Source organism: Zalophus californianus, chromosome 16 (genome assembly GCF_009762305.2).
Source record: "Zalophus californianus isolate mZalCal1 chromosome 16, mZalCal1.pri.v2, whole genome shotgun sequence".
Classification (NCBI taxonomy): Eukaryota; Metazoa; Chordata; class Mammalia; order Carnivora; family Otariidae; genus Zalophus; species Zalophus californianus.
In genome coordinates this window covers 6,704,449-6,711,585 of record NC_045610.1, presented here as the reverse complement: position 1 = coordinate 6,711,585, position 7,137 = coordinate 6,704,449, and the positions used below count along the sequence as shown (strand labels likewise).

Genomic DNA, 7,137 nt, shown 5'->3' with positions numbered 1-7,137 from the left:
TTTTTACAGTGGGTTAATTTTTATTTTTTGTTTTGTTTTTGCTTATATTTTATTATTTTTTTCATTATGTTATATTAGTCACCAATACATTACATCATTAGTTTTTGATGTAGTGTTCCATGATTCATTGTTTGTGTATAACACCCAGTGCTCATTGCAATATTTGCCCTCCTTAATACCCATCACCAGGCTAACACATCCCCTCATCCCCCTCCCTTCTGAAACCCTCAGTTTGTTTCCCGGAGCCCATAGTCTCTCATGGTTCGTTTCCCCTGATTTTCTCCCCCTTCATTTTTCCCTTCCTTCTCCTAATGTCCTCCATGTTATTCCTTATGTTCCACATGAGTGAAACCATAAGATAATTGTCTTTCTCTGCTTGACTTCTTTCACTTAGCATAATCCCCTCCAGTTCCATCCATGTGGATGCAAATGGTGGGTATCCATCCTTTCTGACGGCTGAGTAATATTCCATTGTATATACGGACCACATCTTCTTTATCCATTCATCTGTTGAAGGGCATCTCAGCTCTTTCCACAGTTTGGCTATTATGGACTTTGCTGCTATGAACATTGGGATGCAGGTGTCCCTTCTTTTCACTACATCTGTATCTTTGGGGTAAATGCCCAGTAGTGCAATTGCTGGGTCATAGGGTAGCTCTATTTTTAACTTTTTGAGGAACCTCCATACTGTTTTCCAAAGTGGCTGTACCAACTTGCATTCCCACCAAGAGTGTAAGAGGGTTCCCCTTTCTCCACAACCTCTCCAACATTTCTTGTTTCCTGCCTTGTTAATTTTTGCCATTCCAACTGGTGTAAGGTGGTATTTCAATGTGGTTTTGATTTGAATCTCCCTGATGTCTACTGAAATTTTTGAATCAGGGGTGCCTGGCTGGCTCAGTCGGGAGAACATGTGACTCCTGATCTCAGGATCATGAGTTCAAGCCCCACATTGGATGTGGAACCTACTTAAAAAAAAATAAAGGGGAGGTTGGTGAGGAGGGTGGCCCCTGTGGGGCGCACCTCCCCACAGCCTGGTTCCCCGGAGCCTCTCCCAGGAGCAGCCTGGAGTGACCACTGAGGTTGGCCATGGGGGTCCGGTGGCATCGAGCTCTGGTCTGGGATGGTTTCACCCTAGGGGAAGAGGACGGTGAGGGCAGCCTGGTGGCCAGAGCCAGTCCCCAGCCCTTCAGCCCTGCACTCCCAGCCTGAATATGGATGATGGATATGCAGATGTTGACATTAAAATGCTAATTTTTCATCTGCCTTTGCTGACGATGTTGACACAGATTGTGTTTGCAGAATTTCTACTAACATTTGGCTTTGGAATGTCAGAAATGAGACCTGCTGGTTCAGAGAGTATGCACTTGCATACTGATAGATATTTTTTTTTAATTTTATGTATTTGAGAGAGAGAGAGAACACAAGCAGGGCAGAGTGAGAGGGAGAAGCAGAATCCCCACTCAGCAGGGAGCCCAATGCGGGGCTTGATCCCAGGACCCCGGGATCATGACCTGAGCTGAAGGCAGATGCCCAACTGACTGAGCCACCCAGGTGCTCCTACCCTAGGAAAAAATGTAAAAATGTTCCAAATTCCTGTGGAAAATTTTGACAACATCAGAAAGGTACAAAAAAAGTGAAAGGCATTCTTGCAGATATTGGGCTTCACAGCTGCTAGGAGTTGCTAAAGTACCTTAAAGGAGAGAAGTACTTTTTTTTTTTTTTTTTAACACATCATGGGGAGATATTTCTCTTGGGAAACCTTCTGGAAAGAAAGTGAGATATTGAACAAAGCCATACTGTTGTAGCAGCCTCTGTAAATACTCTGCAAAATGCTTACTTCATTCAGAAATCATTTACATCATTACCATGAGGAGGCCATTGATCAGGAGCTGGTGATCCCTTGCCCAAACTGTGTATTTTTCTTCTCAACCCCAAATTGTGGGAAGGCACGTCGGAATGTTCCACGCACCTGTTCAGAAAGTCCAGAACTACCCAGCGAGTATTCTGGGTGAAACTAAATCTTCGAGGAGGGATGTAATAAGTTTTACAGGTTTCAAATGCAACTTTTCAAACACTGTGTACTACATGAAGAAGCATGGGCTGGTAGCCCATTTTCATGACTTAAATCACTCCTTTGGCCTGCAAACCAAGGAAATGGGCGAGCAACGAAAAACCGAGGACAGCTTTTCTACTGAGAAGATGCCACCATGTGACAAGTATTATTGTAAAAAATGCAACATCAATGCCAGTAGCCCGGATACTTTAATGTATCCTATTTTGACATCGGACCTACACAGGGATTTGGAGAATAAACTTAGATCCGTGATTTCAGGACATATTAAGAAGCCTGGACTTTTGAAGCAAATGCAAGCTTTGCTCCCAAACCAAGGGCATCTTTGGCTGTACCACCGAACAGCACGGTTCTGGGACTCACAGTCACATTCCCACATCCCTGCAGCCAGAGTCAGACCGCGGTCCAGCTGGTGACTGTGGCCTGGGGCACTTCTGGAAGCCTCACCCCTTCTCCACCTGCCATGGCGCAGTCCCCCACGTGACTCTAGTCTCCAGTCCTCTGCCTTCCTCCGCTCCCCAGCTGGTCCTTCTTTCTCATGGAGTCCCACTTGTTCAGTGCAAATCCTCCTGTGTTGCCCTTGAGTCAACCAGTTGGACCTATAAATGTCTGTTGAACAGGCATCCACCCCATAAACCAGGCCATCCACCCTGGGGCCTTTACCCCTTAGCCAGCCTGTTGGGCCTGGAGTTCTTTCCATCGAAAGACCTGCCTGAGCCTGGCGTCCTTCCTGTCTGTCCTTCTGTCACCCCCTGGCGTCCTTCCTGTCTGTCCTTCTGTCCTTCTTCAGGCCGGCTCACCAGGGGTGATTTCTGTGAGTCAGACAGTCCCATCAGGGGTTCTTCCTGCAGATGACCCCTGCTGGGGTTGTCCCTTTGGGACAGACGGCAACTTCTGGGGTCCTTCCTGCTGGCCAGGTGGTCCCACCTGGGCTCCCTTCTTCCAACCAGACTCTCGGCAGGTGCTCTCCCTGTGAACCAGGGTATTAATTCTGGTGTTCTTCAGCTTCATCGACCCGTCATGTCAGGAGAGCTCCCCTGTGGGCCAGCCAGCGAGACCTGGGGTCCTAAAACTTAACCAGTCTGTGAGCACCAACATTCCACCTGCAAATCAGCCAGTGAGACCTGGCACCTCTGAAAACCCCATGTTCCTCCATCAGGCTCTATTCTCAGATAGCTTATGCCGAAGGGGAAACAGGTGAATGGGATTCCCACATCCACACTTGCCCCAGTGTCTGTGACTTTGCCTCTGGGAGGTGTTGCCACTGTCCCCCCAGCCCCAGATGCCCATCCAACCCTGCCTGCTGTCTCCTTCAGTGGTGGTAAACACCACTTGGAATAGGTTTGCTCAGGCCTCTCCATCTGCGGCAGAAACAAATCAGGTGCTCAAAGAGGTGAAGCAGTGGAAAACCCGTCCGTTTGCAATGAGCTCTTCCCTTCCGGCATCTCCCAGGTTGCTATGGAGGTGACTCATAAGCACAGTGAATCCAAATCTGCTGAAAACTTGGAGCCCAAGAACCTGGCAGCATGTGCACCATTTGTAAAGTGGATGAGCGAGAAAACAGTTTGGTGTCTCTCCTGCTTGGTGTCTGAGGAAGAGCTTATCCATCACTTGCAAATGGCCCGGGGTGCATGTTCTGTCCTTGCACTCTCTGTGACATTAAAGGCCTTTCAGAGCACAGTAGGACTATGCCCCAGGGGGAGAAGAAATTACCTGTGGATGATAGGAACAAAGGTTCTCAGTTGGATCTCAATGCTAACAGAAGTCTCCTTGGCAATACTGGCGGCGGTACATTCCAAGTCACTCGTGCCCATACGACCCCAGACAGAGGGTGCCCCCAGGAGTCCCAGCAAACAAGCAGTGACTTGCCCCTTTTGCTTTGTTTGGCACCTTGGTGATGACCGAGGCATCTGAGTTGCATTTGAAGGCGAGGCACCACATCACACCAACAACAGTCCATACAATTCTGAAATCTCTGGCGTTCAAGTGCCTCCCAGCTGTGGGGTCTACACTGGCAACGTGACCCCGACTGCCATCCACCTGCTGCGTTGCAGAAGGGCTCCAAAGAACAGCTGCTCAGACCTCTGTATCCAACCTAATTTTAGTGAGAACAGGGACGTGCTCTTACTGAAGGGTGAGGTGATCCATGACACCAGCTTTTCTGTAAAGAGAAAGCTGCCTTATGGCCACTTTGGGGCAGAAGACCAGAGGGATGTGAAGGAGTGACCTCTCGTCATCAACAGCGATGCGATGCAGCCCCAGCTCTCAAAAAGGTGGGGAGTGTGGTGCCTTTGAAAAGACAAAGGAATGAAATCAGGACAGAGGGGCCGCTTGTTAATGATGATGCTTTTTTAAGCCCTAAAAGATATAAAGACCGTTCTTATGAAGAAAAGAAAAAAAAAGCAATGTCTTCGAGATGATTTCCACAAGAGACCATATCCCAGCAAAAAGGAAATACAGAATTTCTTTCTTCACTCTTGTGGGTGTGGAAAAATCAAGGTGGCTTCATTTTTTTTTTGGAAAAAGAAGATATATTTGCATGAAAGCAATAAAAAAATCACAAGCCTTCGGTACTTTTTTAGGTTTTGATATGTCTGAACTTAAAAATGTTAAACACAGGTTGAACTTTGACTATGAGTCACAAAACTTGTAAAACAAAATTAGGCAATCTAGAGTACTAGATAATTAGTGGTTTTTTTTCAATTGAGATTGAAAAAAATGTTATTTTCTTCACTGTATGTTGAATTAATCATTTCAGTGGTCTTTATGCTGCTCTTTAGATTTATTTCAGGTCCTCAGAAAGGCTTCTATATAAAAGAAGTGAATAGTTCTTTCAGATTGTTTCCTGAAGTTTGATTTTGTAACAAGTATTTTTAGTTCTTCCCTGTCATGTAAATTAAATCCTTGGATCATTCACGCAAAAAATAAAAATAAAAATAAATAAAAATAAAAAATAAAAAATGAAAAGAAAACATTAAATAAAACTTTTGAATCAGCTCATGTGGACTCACAGCAAAATCCTGACACTATAATTATTAGTTTTATATTAATTTATTAAGGAATAACTGACATTTTTCTGTACTGAGGGTTTTTTTTTTAACATTTATTCATTTATTTTGGGGGAAGGCAGAGAAGGAGGGAGAGGGACAAGCAGACTCTGTGCCGAGCATGGAGCCCAACAGGGGGCTCAGTCTCATGACTCTGAGATCACAACCTGAGTGGAAGCCAGAGTCAGATGCTTAACTGACTGCCACCCAGGCACCCCCATACTGAGGTTTACTAAGAATAGAAGACATTTTTGTTTATTAAAGTGTCTTTAATGGCTTTCCATTGAGTTTGAAAGTATCCTTTATATCGATCATTTATGTCAAGTAGATTCCTGCTCTTTCTAAAGAGATATTTTTTCCACTCTGTTTCCCACATGGTTATTTATGGGGGATACTATTGATTTTTTAATGTTAACTTAAAAACTGGTCAGAATTTTCTGAATATTTTGATATTTAGTAATTTTTCAGTTAATTCTCTTGGGCTTTCCAAGGGTAAAATTGTCATCTATAAAAAATATGCAATTTTGCCTCTTCTTATTAAATTTTATTCTTCCTGTTTCTTCCTTTCATCTCCATACACTAGCTAATGCAGCCAGATGTCAACCAACAAGGAGACTGAGGTCCTTGTTTCATTCCTGTTTCTAATTTTTACCTGTGCATGAAGCTGGTTAGGTTCTCAGATATTAATTTTTTTTTGCATTTAAGAAAATATGCATCCATTCTTGACTTAACAAGAGTGAATGTCAAAACTCACCAAAAAGAAATAGGGGAGCAAGATGGCGAAGGAGTAGGAGACCTGGATTTCGTCTGGTCTCAGGAATTCAGCTGGATAGGGATCAAAACATTCTGAACACCTACGAACTCAACAGGAGATCGAAGAAAAGAATAGCAACAACTCTTTGAACAGAAAAGGGACCACTTTATGGAAGGTAGGACGTGCGGAGAGTGAATCTGAGGTGATATTCGGGAGGATGGACGGCGGCGGGGGGGGGCCTCTGCCGATTCTGGCAGATGATAGAGCCGTGGAGCACAAAATCGGAACTTTTAGAAGTCGGCTCCACTGAGGGACGTCGCTCCAGTGGCTAAGCGGGGAGTGGAACCCTCGCGGGACAGTGTGGTCTCAGGACCCTCGGGTCACAGAAAGACCGGGGGTGTCTGAGTGCAGCAGAGCTCCCAGGTATCGGAGCGGGGAAGCTGCTGCAGAGAAGGAGCCGAGGCGCGGGCTCTCAGCTCGGGGTTGCCATAAACTGTGATCTGTGGCCCAGTCGGGCCACTGCTCCTCCAACAGGGACCCAACAAGCGGCAGAGCCGGGGAGACTCCCCCCCCCCCCCCCCCCCCCCCCCGGGGAGGAGCGGCACGGGAGCGCACCGCAGGGATCTGCTGGGTTTGGAGACTCCACACGGGGTCGGGTGCCAGAGATAGAAATGCTCGGTCACAGGCCGGGTGAGCACGGAGTGCGGCCAGAGACCGGGGACACGGGAGGGACTGACTACTTTTCTCTGGGGGCGCACTGAGGAGCGGGGCCCCAAGTTCTCGGCTCCTCCAGGGCGGAGATTGAGAGGCTGCCATTTCACTGTCATCCTCCAAAGCTGTAAGGAAAGCTTGCAGGGAACAAAAGCTCCTGAGAGCAAACCTGATCAGATTACTTAGCCTGGACTGACAAGGGTGGGGCAATTCCTCCTCCGGCAAAGACATTTGGGAACCACGGCAACAGGCCCCTCCCCCAGAAGATCAGCACGAACAGCCAGCCAAGACCAAGTTTACCGATCAATGAGAACAGCAGAACTCCAGCGCTAGGGGAATACTGCACATAGAATTCATGGTATTTTTATCATGATTCATTAGTCTTTGAAAGTTAATTTTTTTAACTATTTTTTTTTAATTTTTCTTATTCCCCTTTTCAACCAACATCTTATCAATCCCTTTTAAAAAAAAAAATTTATTTTTCATTTTTAGAGTCATATTCTATCCCTTCATAGTAGTTACCCTTATTTTTGGCAGATATATATATAAGTTGT

General features: G+C 45.9%; 1 pseudogene; it reads left to right on the top strand.

Annotated features, from left to right (window-relative positions):
- Positions 1–1,580: 1,580 nt before the first annotated feature.
- LOC113939128 lies at positions 1,581–4,724 on the top strand (annotated as a pseudogene).
- Positions 4,725–7,137: the final 2,413 nt, after the last annotated feature.